General features: G+C 45.1%; 1 protein-coding gene across 1 annotated transcript in view; it reads left to right on the forward strand.

Moving 5' to 3' along the window:
• The first annotated feature begins 8,507 nt into the window (after positions 1–8,507).
• LOC126542312 (gonadotropin-releasing hormone receptor-like) overlaps positions 8,508–17,420 on the forward strand; it is a 34,552-nt gene continuing 25,639 nt past the window's right edge. Inside the window, exon 1 of the mRNA XM_050189330.2 lies at positions 8,508–8,548. The gene's annotated coding sequence lies outside the window, so the exon portion shown is untranslated. The remainder of the gene's footprint in view (positions 8,549–17,420) is intronic.

Here is a 17,420-nt window from a genome sequence, read left to right on the forward strand (position 1 = left end):
ATGGCGACGTGTATACTGGCGCACTATAAGTGCCACCGTTGGAGCTTATAATACGGATCTTCATTTTGTCGGCAAACGTTTTAAAGCTTATGCATTGCCGGTTTACCGGAGGCGTAAATGTCAACGGCGCAGAGCTCTACCAAACTACACAGTCACACGTCGGCGCAGAGCTCTACCAAGCACAGAGCTGTTATTGCAGTAACCAAGTCTATTCAACTTCGCCGCTGGTGCAAATTTTCGACAGTGGTGTAATCATGAGCGCTTTGCGTTTTTCAACCATTTTCTTTCGAGGGGGCGGGGGGGCAGGAGCATTCAAGTAACACAAAAGCGTGTCTATAAGGCACTGTCGTTATACAAAACGTCACAAGCCGTCCTTACTAGCATTGTTGTTATCGTACACTTCTCCATGATTAGGAGTTCGCGGACAAGCTGAAGCTCTCTATTTACTAACCAATCAATGTTTCGTAGCTGCGCCGCTTGTGTTGATGCGGGCCTATCAAAATCTGGTTCATCTCTATCACTGTCGTCATCCATGGAAACATAGACGTTATGTGCTTGCTCATGCAGCTTTAGGTTCTGCTCTCGTGTGCAAGCTAGAATTTGCCATTCCAAATCGTTGAGTTTTTCGAGCGGCGAAATGTCTCCGCATATGAACGCACTGAATTTGCGCGTGGTGCTACCGTGCCGTCACGTGAAAAAGCGCAATTTTGTTTTAGATCAGTTAGATCAAAGCAGGAACACTGCACAACTGTCACTGGCTTGCAAAGCGTTAATCGTACAGATCCTGAAGCACAGCAATCTTAGTCTGTGATGGCACTTTGACATGTATCCATTGAATACGAAAAAAATACTCCCAGGTGGAAATGTAAAATATCATTAAATTTTGAGGGACGTAAAAAGGAAAACTGGTTTCTTTCATGCTTCTTTTTTCAGAAAAATATGAAAAAACCCGAAGAAATACGATTGCCCGCACAGCGATAAAAAACCCGACACATTTATTCCTCTGACACAGAAAGGAGGAATAATGTTACATTATTTCATCCCAGCAGTCCCAGCAGAGCTTCCTGGTTCAATGTCTAGGCACGAGAGAGAGAAAGAGAGAGAGAGAGAGACAGACAGATGAAAGGGGAAAGGCAGGGAGGTTAACCAGAGGGGAAGATCCGGTTTGCTACCCTACGCTGGGGAGAGAGGGGAGGGGGAGGTAAAGTGATAACAAAGTAGAGATAAAGAAAGAAAGGAGCGTAGACATACAAAATATCTAGGCACGATTTCACGTTAAGGCATTGATTTCACATCAAAGCGTCAAGACCGACATTTGTATGTATCTGTGTCCAATTCATTTCCGCTTGACGCGTCAACGCTTTGCTCCGCAGTAGACGAGGCCTACCGGACATTAAGCTTCGAGTGCGCGCAGACAAGTTTTTGCGTGCGATCCCCTGGGAGCTTGTTGCGTAACTTGGTGTGCACACTTCCAAACTCGGGCCAGCTTCTTTAACATGCCGCCGAAGAAGGCGGAATCTGCAGTACGCGACCGGCAATGGTGCTCAAGGCTTGGTTGACTCAAAGTTCTTGCTCCCACGTGGATCCGTCCAAGTGCTTCGCCGAGTCTCAGACTCCCTCTTTTGACCAAACTTTTAGACACGTCGAAAGGAGTCGCATCGCAACAAAAGAATTCTGCGAGGAAGCAGTTTTTTTTTTTTTTTGACAATTATATCCTGGCGGAAAAAAAAATGAAAAGAAAACAGTTCTGTTTCGAAATTTTCAATGTTTGTTTTTCAACCACTTACATCTGTACACCCGGGAGTCCTTCGTACGTTGCGTGGTATACATGCTGTACGGCCTTGTAGGCGCGCTCGTTTCATGCGTTTTACTTCTACTCCCCCGTGGCCACAGCAACAGCCGGTAGAGTAGGGTATATCTTTAACACAGCGGCACAAGACATGGGTACTGCATAACGCCAATCACACACAACGTCTTTGCCACGGTAGTAACTTACGGAGCGGCTCACATGAGCGCACGCCACCGTAACAAAACCGTAATTGTGCCTCGACAGCATGGCCTCGACAACAATAAATACCACGTGACTTTCTCCACACTTTTCTCCTAGCGCGAGGACCTGGGTAGGGCATCCCTTCAGGTTTTTTCTTCCACCATGCAGATTGCTCAGATCGAAAATTTCTGCTAACAAAATCTCCTCCCGCTTTTGGAAGTAATGGCTGCCGGTATAAATACTTACAATTAAGGATGACGTTTTCGTTGCGTGATAAAGAACTGGGTCCTTACATATTGGCTGTTGGCCCATTTAATGATCTCCCTAAGTGTGTCAGTTCATCACCAATTAATTGGCTTGCAAACTGCTGTAATATACAACAAGGTTTGCAACATTGGCGATTTATATAAACTAGATGAACATCTCTGGTGTAATAATTGGCAAACAACACTCTATGCTAACAAGTGTAAATGCGCATATCACGTACTGCCAACGATACTATATTGAATGACACTTTGCTATCATCGGTTAACATTCCCAAATACCTTGGTTTTCATATTACTCGTGATCTGTCCTGGAACGTGCGTTTTACCGATGTTACTGCTATAGTGCTAAACATATCCTGGGATATGTTAACACACATTCACGACGCCAACAGCAAGAATTGCAAATGAAAACGCTGATATTCAGAGTTTCATCTCAGTTTAGGTGCAGAAATTGTGATTTTTTTTTACGACGAGGCCAATCAGATACGTAATCTCTCATAGTCAGATGAGTCTAATTATGAAGGCTGAGTGAATTGCCAGCGTTGGCGATGCGTGAGTTAATAAACCCTCCATTACCTTCTCGGATATAGAACTATACAATTCCTGCTCGTGAGCTGAGATTAAACTAAGGATCACTGCATTCTTATTTGCTTTTGCAGCTGTTAGGCGCCGTGTCTGTGTGTTCCTGTTAGCTTCTGTGTCTTCATCTTGATTGCGCTACTCAAGGGTTCAAAAAAGCAGATACAGGTGTGCAGAATTGCACGGTGCCAATGTCGAGCTACGGGAATGGCCGACGAAATGGCCGCGCGACATGCTCAGAATACAGCGATGCACAGCACCAACCGAGGTCAGCGCTGGCCGAACCCTGAAGAAGCGCTGTGGGCCAGCCGAAGTGACCAACCACACCTAGCACTTCCCGAAGGAATACCCGACGTGCAGGGATCACAAAGTGCACTGCTTGCGTAGAACTAACGGAAACGGCAACGTGACTACACTGTGACCCACAGACTTGTTCAGGACTGTACTACGCTATTGCCTTGTTTTGAATTATACAGAGCGGGTATTAGTTACCCTCCTCGGATGCTGACAACTCCCACAAGGATAATGAGTAAAAGATATATGTTCATGACAGCCGTCCAACAGCTCACACTATACAAGATTTGTACCGTATATCCCCAGCGTATGTAGATGTATGCAGATGAATCATGCCTTAAAGATTCCTCTGTTTTAGCTTTCGTCATTCTCCATTTGATGGTACAACCGCAGACATCGCTTTAAGTTATTGCGAATGACATCTTCGACTATTGCATCTCCTTTCTCTCTTACTCTCCACTCGACTGAAGCTGTAAGTTTTGCCGTTTTATCAGTGTTGCGGTTTTCTGAGAATGTGCAAAAATGGGTTATCTGTAGAGATTTTTAAACCACCCTCACATCACTAGGGAATATAGGCAAAAATTCTTTGGTTGCACATGTATTGTAGGAATCTAGAAAATCATCAAAGAGCTCACAAAAGCAAGTGCAAAGAATCATATTATAGCGTCTCAAGGAATACAAGGACAATGCAATATCCCATGAAATACTGCAGTGGATGGAGCTGGAAACGAGTAGACGATAAGGAAGGAGTATATTAGATCTCCCTGTTTCCCGCTGGGGAGCCCGCCAGCTACTAAGACCGATATCTTGTCGTCACATCAAAAAAGACGGAATTTCGCCCGAAAGATGAAGAATCGATTGCGGTATAAAATTAGTGAACAGCTATACGAAGTAACAATAGCAGTCTTACCGGCCGTATAAGCTTGTAAACATACGCATAATAACTAAATTAACAAGCATGGTGTCACGCGCGCACAAGCAAACATAAACGCATCTCACTCGGAGACCGCGGAAACTCGTTGTCAAAACGCTGGAGTGAGGAAGTGCGGCAGCAGCAGTGAGCGAATTGACCTTCTTGCTGTCTTTCGCATCAATGCCAACTAAGCCCCGAAAACACAGCGCGTGGCGGACTATATCCCCATCGCAGATGGCTTTCAAGATACAGCGGCCCGGGGCGCGTGCGGCCGCCCAGGCTGCCCGGAGTAGAACGCACCCCCCCCCCCCTCCCTACCCTCGCCCCGGAGCCTTGCGCGTGATGGAAGATGGCGCGCTTCGTCCCCGCTTTTTTCCGTTGCGTGCGCGAAATTGAGCCAAGATCGCCGGATCACCGTACATACAGCATACGGCGCGCGGCAATGATTTTATTGCCCTTCTACATTATATAGAACATCACGGCGGCGGCAGAAATGTGCCTGGATTGTCCATATAGGTGCTGTCGCAATAAAACACCTGGGTTGATTATCAGTGTAGATGGTCCGATATAGTCCCTTTAGACCCATGCATGAAGCTGTCTTTTCCGTCAAATCTGAGCGACAACAGAAAATATTTAACATTACTGCACCGCCTCTGGCTAAACACACCATATACGGGGAACCTTTTTTGTGTAGGACAAAACACGCCTCTAGTCCGCAGTGTCCTTGCAGCCATGCAGATGGTGATGTGCACTACCTCCTTCTCGAACACCGAAGACAAAACTGCGCAAGTGAATACGGAGAACAGAGTTACTGATAACAGACTGTAAACTACTTACCTTGAAAAAAACATGCAGGGTACACGGGCCAACGGTGTCATTACGGAGAAAAGCCCTTGTCGATTTAAAAGTCTTCTTTAAAAATCCTGATATCTTAGATTTATGTTAAACTTTACCAGTCCTCTAACACAAAAATCACAATACTATAAAGATTACTTATATGTCACGTAAATCTGAGCCAGTTATATGTTAAGAAGTTAGGCGCATTATAATGTACGTGTGCTTGTTCTAGATGGGAAGTAGTCAAATCTTATGTTACGCCCGTAAGTATACTTCTGTTAGTCCACTCGCTTGCGTAACTATGAACTTATAAGTGTGCTCTCGGACAATTTAAAATACATTTACGTATTTATGCAACTGTATATATTGTGAGACATGTCCGTTTCCGAGGAAACACCTGTGTCACAAGCATAGGGCTGTAAACGGATGGCCTGTGGTGCTTCCATTAGCAAGTCGCGATGGTAATGAGATTTTTGATTGCGAATGCATTGAAGCGCAACGTGTCCACTGCCCCTTAGTATGTAACAAATACGATCGTATTCTTTCACTGTGTCGTCTTCACCAGCTCACCAGTCTTCAACATCATCACCACAAAGGCCAGAGAACATGTTTGGGTCGCGCAGTGCAATGCTGATGGTACATGAAGGAGTGGCCGCTTGGGCAGAGACAGTGACGTCGGAGCGTCCTGGTGGCTCCTCTTGAGGCATGGTGGCGGGAAGGTGAAGCAGGCAGCGACCTGAACGAAGCTTCATGGAAGCTCGAAGTGGTAGAGGACCAAGGGATCGAAAACAACCTCCACCACTTGTGAGAAACTGGCACCGCGACGCTTTATTCAGCGCAGTCGGGCGGCGGTGAGCGTATAGGCGCCCCAACGCTAGCCCCGTTGCAATGAAGGTGGCAAAGGCAAGCAGCAGGCTGCACACGGTACGCGCACTTGAAACTCGGGTATGGTGAGCTCCCTGCCACTGCGGAGTACAAGGCAACGAAGTAGCTCACGTGGCTGCGAGTGCAATACTAACCTGTAACCACCGCAGCGACGTAGCGACATACCAGGGCGTGTTTGTGTGTGAGGGGAGCAATTATGATTGATGAACATCTGATCTAAATGTGTGTGGGTGCCAGCAGGTCCTTTGCTATAGATCTCTTCAGCAATTACTTGAAAGCGTTATGTGTGCCCAGGCAACTTTTTAACGTCTTTGGTATAATTACAAGCAATTACGATTACGGGGTAGTAAGCATGGAAATCTTCGCTTCAAGAAAAATACATTAAAGGAATGGCTAGGATTATTTGTATTGTATCTAGTCGAAACTATAGCCCCCGCATGTTCTCAGTGTGCCCTTTAAGTACACGGGTAAAGCAGGTACTGCAGTAAAAACTGGACTGTATTGAAAAGTACTTGCTGTACGTCAGCAAGAATGAACTGACGAAGCCGCGTTTCTTCACAGCACTAAATACCCGAACTAGAGCTGTATTCGTCTCGTAGCAGTTTGTACGAATATCGGGAAGAAGACCCATTCTTGTCCAGGCCGGAAACAAATCGCTCCCATAATTTTATTTCACGTTTTGCGGTCGCCTCTGAGCATTCAGGTATAATTGACGAGCTACTTTCCATGTTTTGTGATGTATTCTGACACTAATATGAAAAGATGACGTGTGTCATAGAGCGAAGTGCTTTCTTTGACAGTTGTAGGTGAACTTGAAATACATATTGTACGTAGTATAAATTTTATTGCGTTAGCATTCTTAGGGTACTTCACGCACTTTCCGGGGACGTTGTATGTAAGTATGTAACCGTTTTCCCTCCTACCTGGTTCACTGTGTAGTCCATGGTCGAATGGGTAGCGCATCGGGTTGTTGCGCTGAGGGAGCAGCGTTCGAAACATACCGTTGCACCAACTTTGGATGCTGGCGTATGTGGCAATGTGTACATATGTGCCGCTCTCTGGCGTGGGTTACTGGAAATGCTGGACTGGGTGGCAGCTGCTGCTCAACGAAACTGTTCGGCGCCTGCCTGGAAAGCTGGGTATGTGCCACTCGGTCTGTGCTGGTCTTCAATGAACCTCTGTGATGCCAACTTGGGTCACTATGTACGTGCCAGTAGGTGTGTACCGCTCTTCAATGAACATCTTTTACGCCAGCTTTGTTAACTATAGGTATGTGTCACTAGGAATGTGCCGCTGTACAATGATGGAAAAGATCCCTTAAATTTCTTTTACGCTGAGCGGAATCGGACCCACGTTACAGGGGTTCTTCAAGGACAACAGCCGAACGCTTTAGCAAGCTGCGCCATAAATGCACCGGGTATGGGCTGCTTTACCTCTCGTCAACTTGTGTCACTGAGTAGTGCCACTGGGTGTGCGGCAAGCGAGGGAACAATTCTCAGCACTCGCGAGCACTGCCACGCCACGCTTCTTGTCTCGAAGGCCACACACGGGCTTCTCGGAAGCGCCACTAGGTGGCGCAGCGTCTCCATTAAAAAGGGCGAGAGAGGAGTCCAGTTGCCACATGACGCGCTTCAAAGCGTTCGCACGCACCGGCGCGCCATGAATTTCGGAGGCCACGCACAGGATTGACTGCGGTGGCCCCAGATGATGCCGAGCGTTCGCAGGGAAGCGCGAAAGACGAGTTCCGCTGCAGTACCCACCTCATACATAACTCGTTCTGACGGTGACAATACGTTGTGTCGCTAAATTTATTCCATTCTGAACGCATTACGGTCGAAAGGTATCATGAAATTGGTTCTGCCGAAAATTTTTGAATCTGGTTATGAAGAATAACTTCCTACAGCGGCCATCATAATCAGCTTGCACTTAGCGGACACTTGAACGAATCTGCGCAAAAAGGGGAATGTATGTCAGCACTTGGCGATTCTTTCCTCTTCATGATGCTCACGAGCTATAACACTGAACTGCGGTGACATTAGACTTGATTCCACTCGTTTACAACACAAGAGTAAGTCGTTCGCTTCAATGCACAAGCATCTAATTGTGTCCCGCTGCAATCCTCATCTTTAGAGCCAGTAGCGTACAGGCGACAATGAATACTTATTTCTCGGTTCGCGTGTTTTCGCATTTTACGCCCTATAGGCCATGGAGAGGGCACAGTGCGCGCTATATCGCCAATAGATATACATACGATGGCAGAAAAAAAGGCCACCCTAGCGCATATCATGGTTAAAAATAGAAAATGATCGCTCTGTTAACTTTGTAAGAGACGCTTGCTTCCCTACTTTTTGCACAAGACCTTGAGGGCGCGGGTAGGGGGAGGGAAATGTCACGGCAATTGAAAGAACCCATGCGGCATCTCGCGGAGCCGAGGAAGGTACGTTCGCCGACCGCAAATAAAAAAAAAGAATATATATGCTTGTTATTTTCTTGCCAGATATTAAAAACGAGGCGCCATAGCTGAAAGCTGTCTGCGTCGTTCGTCGTGCACTCGGGAAGGCTCCCGTTGTGAAAAAAGAACGCGCAAAGAAAACAAAGAAAAAACGAACGCGACTGAGGAGGAGCCGGAGGGAGGAAAGGAGCGCCTCGCGCGCCAGTGGCGTCTCCTACCGCCGGCTGCTTACCGCGTGGGAACACGTTTCTGCGGTTCCCTTTCACTGCTCCGCATTCAGCTCCAGGACCGTCCCGAGCGCGTCATGCCTGTTGGATACCGCGACAAGCGCGGTGAGTCGGTGTGCCTCCTTTTTGTCTTACTCGCGTAACAGAATCAGTTCGCCCAATAAGGCGGCGTATTTGTTTTTATTTTTGTATTTTCTCCGAATCAGCACTTCGTCATTTTGTGTAGTCGACTGCAAATAAAAATAAAAAGGAAAGAAAAACAAGAAGTGCTGGGTTTCGACTTCATTAGTTTTAGCATTACGGGCGATATTAGTACGTGAATCGATATTTGACAATGAATGATAATACTGCCAAAGAAGGTAGAAACTTGTCTTTAATGCGTTGAAATCCATTGTTCTTTTCGTTTTTCTTTAGAGTTGATGTCAATACAGAGGCATATACTGTTAATTGTCGCAAGAAGTTGTTAAGGCCTGCCAAATAAGTAAAAGTGCACGCAGCAAAAATTGTGCAATTAAAAAAAGAACTTCAGTTCAGTGGTATCCTGGTAGGGGATGTGGGCAAAGCTTCAGGAGGGCACAAAACGTTGCAGGTGAGATGTGGAGCCAGACAGTGTGAGGGGCAGCCGCGTATTCCCATCTATCAATGAAATCATTTCTCTTACCCTTCATTTGAATAAAGAAGCATACTTCTTGCTTGATTTTGCGGCTGTGGTTAATGGTTCCTCCAACGTATCTGTTCAATTTTTGTAGAGGTACGATAGACGGATCCAACAGTGGAATTGTCAGAGTATATCCGACGTGTCTCGTTGGTTTCGGCATGTTTCTCGTTAAGATGCGCAACGCATAAATAGGCGGAACTGCTAGATACTCGCTTCCAGCGTCAACGTTCCTGCTGTGCGAGTCGCTGTGGAGCGCGCCTGAGTGCATGCAGCCGGCGCATATTGGCGTGCTCGTCACTGCTGCAACAACCGCCGGATCTGGGGCGCTATAACGTAAAACTATTCCAAACTTTTTTTTATTCCAGTTCTGCAATCACCCCTCCGCGATCACCCCTTCACCTGTCTGTCGCGTGACGTCACGAAAACCGCGATTGCTTCTTATCTGATATGACATGTATATATATACAGACTGATTATGCATGATATGACCGAACAAATGAAAAATAGTTATTTCTGGTTCGACGCCTTTTCGCCGTTAGCCCTCGGCTATTGGTCAAAAGTTTTCGGGCTGGACTCACTCCACCTGCCTGTCACGCGACGTAACCAAACCTCAAGAAGTCGCCGCGTCAAAGTGGCGTGTACGCGTTCAAGGTGCATTATTATGCCGAAGAAAACTGAATTTTCTTCTGAATAGCCGCAGACTGCCCCGTTCCGAAAGAAATAAAATATGGCTGCCGCCGATCGCTGAGGCACTGGCTACCTACACCTGCCGTAGAGCATGGGTTTATTTGCGTGTAATAAAATGTTTTGCATGGCAGTGTAACGTCTTGGAGCCCTTTCGAAACGTTTACGACCGCGTTCTGCCAACTCTTACTTGCGAGGATTCATTTTAGAGTCATTCTTATGCTTCCGTTGCATGCCGCCGCGATTTTCGACCAGCCGCCGCCAGTTAAGTAAGGGAAAGCGGACCAATCGCATACGCAGGCACCACCCTCTTCATCTGGTTATTGATATTCAGTGCAGTGGCTCGGCTCCCATCGAACCCCTCTCCACTTGAGCATGATTCTCGCCTCTTGTGAGCCAATTAGATAAGACAAGCCGCTCAGTGCAGGCAGTGTTATTCGTTTTTCAAGCAAACAAAAGTGACCTCCTATGAACGAGGAGAGCGTTTGGTCGGTCTGTTGAGACAACCCTGCGGGTGACCGCCGGATGCTTGCGTCGGCGGTTACGCAAATTTGACGTCTGGAGATTGGAATAAAAAGATATTGGAATAGTTTTACGTTATAGGGCCACTGCTTCCAAAGCATTGTTGCGCGCTTTTAAGGAAACAAAAATGCATTTCATTTGCAGCCTCTCCATGGGATCTACAACAAGCTGTGCTCCGCGCAAATTCAACCAATAAGGCAATCATGCTTCGCTACAGATATGCTTGAGTGACTGATGGAAATGCGTCCGGATTGCAGCTGTTCGGTTATTTCGCACTTGCTGGCATGCCGAAGTCGAAATTGCGATCCAAGAATGCACAAAAGCGTCAATGAACCCGAAGTCGTGAAACGAAATTATTCACCGAACCGTAAGCGCCACTGGCCCCTCTTCAAGTCGCCTTCTGTTTTCGTTCGCTAACAGGCACACGTGACCCTTATCGTACAGTTTATTGTGTCGCTCAAAAGTGGCCCCTTCTTGACTTTCTACGGAGGAGTGTGCTTTAATCATACCGCTATGCACACCCCAAATACAAACTTGTAAATCGCTAGTGCGTGTAACGGCGTCATATGAGACGCCATGTTTCTGCATGCGTTTACAAGCCTTCTCCGTGTCAGTGCAGACTTGTGATTTGATGTTGCTTCGTCTACTGAAAGAAATAAAGGGTGTGCGTGTGGGGGGGTTCTGCGCAAATCTGAGCGAGAATCTACGTTGAGCATAGTTCACTTCGATGGCAATCAGTGCCAGTACAGCTGAGGGCTCACACATCGTACTGAAATGCTGGAGCTGGATTTGCTGTGTCAATTATAAGGACCAGAAGGCGTAGCTGTTTAAACATTTATGTGGCTTGGCAGAGAAAACCGTCTACAGACAAATTTTTTACATGCGGGTTGTTTCAGAAGACGTGTTCAAAATCCCTTAAAGATATAGGGAAGATGGGATAAGAAAGTGATTTCCGTGCAATTGTTGTTATCACAGAAACGTACTTTCGAAAACAATTCAAGCTATTATTAAACAAGCATAAATGCGATTTAGACTAATTAACATTATAATCGAGCAAGGCCACGGCTTGATAAGGACTTTCGATTCATGTTGCCCGACGCTGAGGCCTATTCACATCACTCATGTCCGTCAGCTTAATTAGAGCATGACATTTGCGCTCTTTGTCAATTCACTTTCAATTTTATGGGGGCTATTGACCGAAACTCAATAAGCTGCAGAAACTGAAGAGCTTCAACTACTGCATCTCTGAAACTGGATATGAACTCCCCGTATGAAAGGCTTAATTCAACGCTTGCATTAGGATTAATAATCAGGCTCTTTTTAATATAAATTTTAATGACATCCTTAAAGTTCCACGCTGGGCTTGTTGGTAAGTCATACTAAAGTTCTTAGGTGCAGCGTACCCGACAGAAAACAAAGAAGGTCACAGCACATGCACACGGCCACAAAGCGCTATGTGCGTGGTTTCTGTGTGTGTTCTCTGTCGCTCTTTTGTGCCGTGTCAGATCCATTACGCCTCCAATAGGAAAATTTTTGAATGTTCCTTAATATTCCATTTTAACTTGCAGTGCTCACGTTATCGCGTAACTACAATTGTCAATATTATTGCCATAAAGTACTTATCCTCATCCACATCTTCATCATCATCAGCAGCAGCAGCACCAGCACCAGCAGCACCAGCAGCCTATTTTATGTCCACTGCAAGACGAAAGCCTCTCTCTGCGATCTCCATTTACCCCTGTCCTGCGCCAATCGGTTCCAACTTGCGTCTGCGAATTTCAACACCCCAGCTAGTCTTCTGCCGTCCTCGACTGCGCTTCATTTTTCTTGGCACTCATTCTGTAACCCTAATGGTTTACCGGTTATCTAACTTATGCCTTACATGATCTGCCCAGCTCCATTTCATTGCGGTATGCGCTCCAATCCATTTTCATTCTTCTGTAAATTTCCTTCTCATGATCAAGGTCCCCTGTGAGCCATTGACTTAGGTTAACGGATTCCTTCACAGACTCTAGAGGCTGACTGGTGATCCTGAGCTCTTGTTCCCCTTGCCAGGCTATTGATCATTATCTTTGTTTTCGGCATATCAATCTTCAACCCCACTCTTACACTCTCTCGGTTAAGGTCCTCAATCATTTGTTGCAACAGGTCCCCAGTGTTGCTAAACAGGACAATGCCATCTGCAAACCTAATGTTGCAGAGATATTCGCCGTTGATCCTTACTCCTAAGCCTTCCCAGTTTAATAGCTTGAATAGTTCTTCCAAGCATGCAGTGAATAGCATTAGAGAGAATGTGTCTCATTTTCTGACCCTTTCCTTTATAGGTATCTTTCTACATTTCTTCGGGACAATTAAGGTAGCTGTGCAATCTCTATTTTGCCACATGTCAACTATGCGGCCATACAAGCGTCTGCTGCCTACTTACTTCAAAGGTTACTAGCGCGCAGATGACTCTACTGTATTAAGTTTGCGGCTATCTCAGTTCCATACATTCAATGAATTCATAGACGTAAAATAACTCTGAACACGCTTGACAAACATTGGTAAATATTGCGAAGAAACCATTATTCTGGATTTTTAATAAAACGTATTAATCGGAAATACCCATGGATAATTCGTGAAATAGCACAATTGAAAATAAAAATAAAACCACGGCATCAGAAGGGAACCGATAACAACGCCGGTAATCTGAACACTGCTCTAAAATAGAAGATTTCAGAAGAAAAAATCCGTTTCTTTAGCACTACTGCATCTTCATTTATGACGTAGGACACCCCCCCACAAATTCTTGCCATATTTGCCAGGTGGAAGGGAAACCATCTCATAAATTAAAGCTTCGTATAAACGTATCAGCGATCCCGAGAACATCGATAATAAAATGAATAATTATTTCCAGTCGGCTTTTACAAAACTTACTATGAATGCGGTATTAAAACCTTACACCTTGAAGATACGCGTTGTAGAATTACCCGTGAGTGGAGAGGGCATACTGTCTCTTCTGCATAAACTTTACTTGAAGAAATCTACTGGCGTTTGTCTATTTTAGGTAAAATAACTATTTAGATATCAACACTTTCTCTTGAAACATCTCTGTTACCAGATGATTGCTAACAGAGATGCTAAAGTAGCAGTATATATAGTGCTAAAGTAATTCGAATAAATAAATAGGCTTCGGAAATAGATTGAAATAACTGCATCCCAGAGTCACTAACGAGCTCATGCTGCAAAACAATGGAACATATAATATTTAAGGGCATATTAGCTCACCTAGAAGCAAATGAACTAATCTATGAACAACAGCATGGCTTACTCCACTTTAACTCAACTTACTGAATTAACTCATGACATGGCTAACATAATTAACGATTATGGCTAAATAGATGCAATATTCTTAGATTTCTTTAAGGCGTTCGACGTGGTTTCGCACCAGGTATTAATCGTAAAACTAATGGCTTTTGGTGTTCAGAACAAAATAATATTATGGATATGCGGTTTTCTAAAAAAATCGGAAACAGTTTAGCAATCGACAATCATCTTTCACAGCAAGTTGATCTCTACTCTGGTGTACCTCAGGGGTCGGTTCCTGCGCCACTCTTCTTCCTGTTGTATATTAATGATATCCAGCTTACCGTAAAGAACCCCGTCCAGGAGCGACTGTTCGCTGATGACTGTGTTTTGTATACAGCCGTGTATAACTCAGTCGATCAACTAGAACTTAACCATTCACTGCAGACAATCTACTCTTGATGTTACACCTGAGGCATAAAATTAAACACATCAAAACTCATTCTATCTCATTTACAAATAAGAAAAAGCCCTTTGACGTTACATATGCTGTTGGAAGCACTAAAATCAACAACAGTAATCAGGTAAATTACTTGTGCGTCGCACTGACATCTCACCTTCATTTGGAGCCACATATCTAAATGACATTTCAGAAATATGAGCGAAAGCTATCATTGTTGAGAACGAAATTACGTATTACACCGTCACTAGTCAAACTAAACGCTTACAACACACTAATAGTCAGTCCTTAGAGTACGCCGATCGAATATGGAGTCCACGTTAAAAACATCTCATTAACAAAATAGAACGCAGACAAAAACTAGCAGTCAGATTTATGTACTCAGATTACCCAAAGCAGTAAGTAGTCTAGTGCTTCAGGTCTGCATGCATGGGCAAACCTTAAATCACTTTCGCAGAGAATAATAATTTCACGACTTAAATTAATTTATCAATTATACCACCGCCATTTCAACATACCACGTTCGAATTACCTGCGACACCCTTACAAGCACTCATCGAGACTAAATCATCCCAAGACAATCCGCCAACCATTAAGTCACATTAACGTTAAGTCCGTCGCTATAGTCCACTAGAACAATTTGTCTGGCGATATTGTGTGTTGCGATAAAATTGACTCTTTTATAAACGTAATACAGTGTATTGAATTTTCACCCTGAATAATCACTAATCTTATGTGCCTTCTACCACTAACCCATTTAGGTACGCGCTCCTGCACGGGCCATGGCGGGCCTGCAGTATGTCCAAATAAAGAAAAATAAATACCGTGAATAACAGCCGCAACTGTGAACGCTGTTTTGGACGGATTTACGAGCCGTTGTAGGCAGCAATGAAGTCAATGTGTCAGAATGGTAGCTACGTCTATGTTAAGATCCTTTATTTTTGTGACGGATCTGTCAGATCCTTCAAAGCTCGGTTGGGTGTTCAATGACCGAGGCTGCACATGAGATAGCGCGGGAGGAATTCTGGACGTGTTTTGGAATATCAGTGAAATATCACAATTGATTTTATTTATCTCAAAGCCCCAAAGGCCCGTTGTACTACGGATAAAAGACGCTACTATGTGAGTGTTCCAATAAAATAAAAAAGATGGTTCGTGTTGCTCAGTAGAATAACTCTAAGAGTAAATGGTCAGATCATTGTGGCCCAGTGCTAAATCAAAGCCCTATAGTGTTTGCATAGGAGTTAGGATCTGCAACGGGGTCGTATGTATACAGCTGTCTAACAGATGTTTCAAACTTTAATGGTGGTTACAGAAACATTTTTTAAACCATCTTCCCCATCAGATTTTTATCCATACACAACCATTAGCAATATTATACCACAAATAATGTTTTGACAGGACAGGATCAAAGCTCTCGAGCGAAACTGCAACATCTGAGCTGCTGGCAGACCAGTCTGTGATTCTAACTTTTCTCAAGAGCTCCAAATGCCAAAAGTTTCTGTCTTACCGAACTTACAGTCATTATATGCACGGTAGCTTTATTTTGATTTTGATTTCAGTTGAAAGAGCCCGTGAAATTTGGCGGTCAAAAATAATTAAGAGAAAGGAGATTAAATGTGGTTAAAGCCTTTGAGAAAACATGAAGGGAGGACACCGTTGCTTGAAGGGAAAAAAAAGAGTTGCTAATACACACGGCCTGTGGGAGATTAAGAATGACGTTGTACACTAAGCCCAGCGATGCAACTGACACGTCACACAATATCGTGCATTCCAGTTCCCTTCCTATTTTGATTCTTCACATATTTTGATTCTTCATTTAATAGAATATTCGGCAGTTTCTCCGTAAGAGAGAAGCTTTGACAGCGATAGGAAGGCTTATCGCAATACTTGTCCTCCTAGGACGGTGTTCTGAGCATACGTGAGTGCGAGATGTTGGCGCGCCGAAGCGCGCAAGGCACATGCTGGGGGAGAAAAAGGAACAGCTCCCTAGCAGTGACCAAGCGCCTCACAACGCTGGAGTGATGAGCAGGGCTGCCAGTGGCGTTGGAGGCGTCATATCTTGCACGAGACGCTGTTTATCAGCGCCCAGGTTAATATTAAGTGATGCTAGCTTGACGTTTACTCTCTATTGCGCTAGGACGAGTGCACGCACACTGCATTGTGGGATTAAAAATCTGTTCGTTCATTCAGCAGCTGAGCGACAACCCTATAGCCTGTTTATGGCGGGCATGGAAGCAGCGGAAAACAAGAGCGTTATGACGTGTGTGTAACAATGCTCGCGGCAGTAGCGGAAAGCAGTTGCCCTGGTTCCACCACCGAGCCGATTGAGCGGAGCGTTGCCGGTGCGTCGACCTCGCTTCGTTTTGTGCAACCAAACGCGCTCCCCGTCTCTGGAGACCCCCTACACCTAAGCGCACGGGTTGCGCATGCGCCGTCGATCGCAGGACAGCGTCGGTGTAAATAATATCGCAATAAAGAAGACATATAAACATGAAATGTTTAGTACGATGCAACTCTCGATGCACCTACATTGTTTATCATGATCTGGTTGGCGCACAGACTGCATCCCCAACCGCACATGGTTTCGATGTAGCAGTTACATTTTTGACAACGTCATGTATTGGTTCACGCAGCAGGAACGTCTTCGCTTGCGCCAGAAGTCCCGCATGGCGTAGAGCAGCATGTTGTTGACAGCTCTCTTGTTTTGCTTCCTCAGCTTCCTTCGTGTACCGTAACGTCCACAAGAATAATCTACTGTGTGGTGGCCGTCGTGATGCAGCTGTCACTGTTTGATAACGAACGTTCTATTGTAATTTTTCATGGCGTGTGTCACATGTTATATTCGTGCAACAATGCCAGCGCACACAAGGAAGGTTTTCATTTATGTCAGTGTGTTCAGTTGAGAGAGAAAGGCAGATAGTAATGGTAATAAAGGGAATGGCAGCAATGTTAACCAAATCTGAATGTCCAGTTTCCTGTCCTGCATTGGGAAAGAGAAAAAGGGGAGGGAAAATGAAGGAAGGGGAAGATGAGTGAGTACAAGACCAACAGGGAGACCACAACCCATGCTCGACATCAAAAATATGCTGAATTGTGCAGAGTTCACCAAGGAAGGTGTCCAAAGGAAGCGCATGATCTTTTCTGCGGACAATCGGTCAGGCTGCTCTTGCATTTACTGTCGACTAAGTGATGGTACCCTGTGGAGAATTCCTCTACTCAAGGGCTTCCAGCACTACACACCAGTACATACACCGCACTTTGCGCAAACATGGTGTGCTAGTAGCTCAAGACTACACAGATGACATCTATTAATGATCGTAGTACGGATATGACTTGTCAACCTGCAACTGGTGCCTCATCAGCAG

The sequence above is a fragment of the Dermacentor andersoni genome, chromosome 2 (assembly GCF_023375885.2).
Source record: "Dermacentor andersoni chromosome 2, qqDerAnde1_hic_scaffold, whole genome shotgun sequence".
NCBI classification, from domain to species: Eukaryota; Metazoa; Arthropoda; class Arachnida; order Ixodida; family Ixodidae; genus Dermacentor; species Dermacentor andersoni.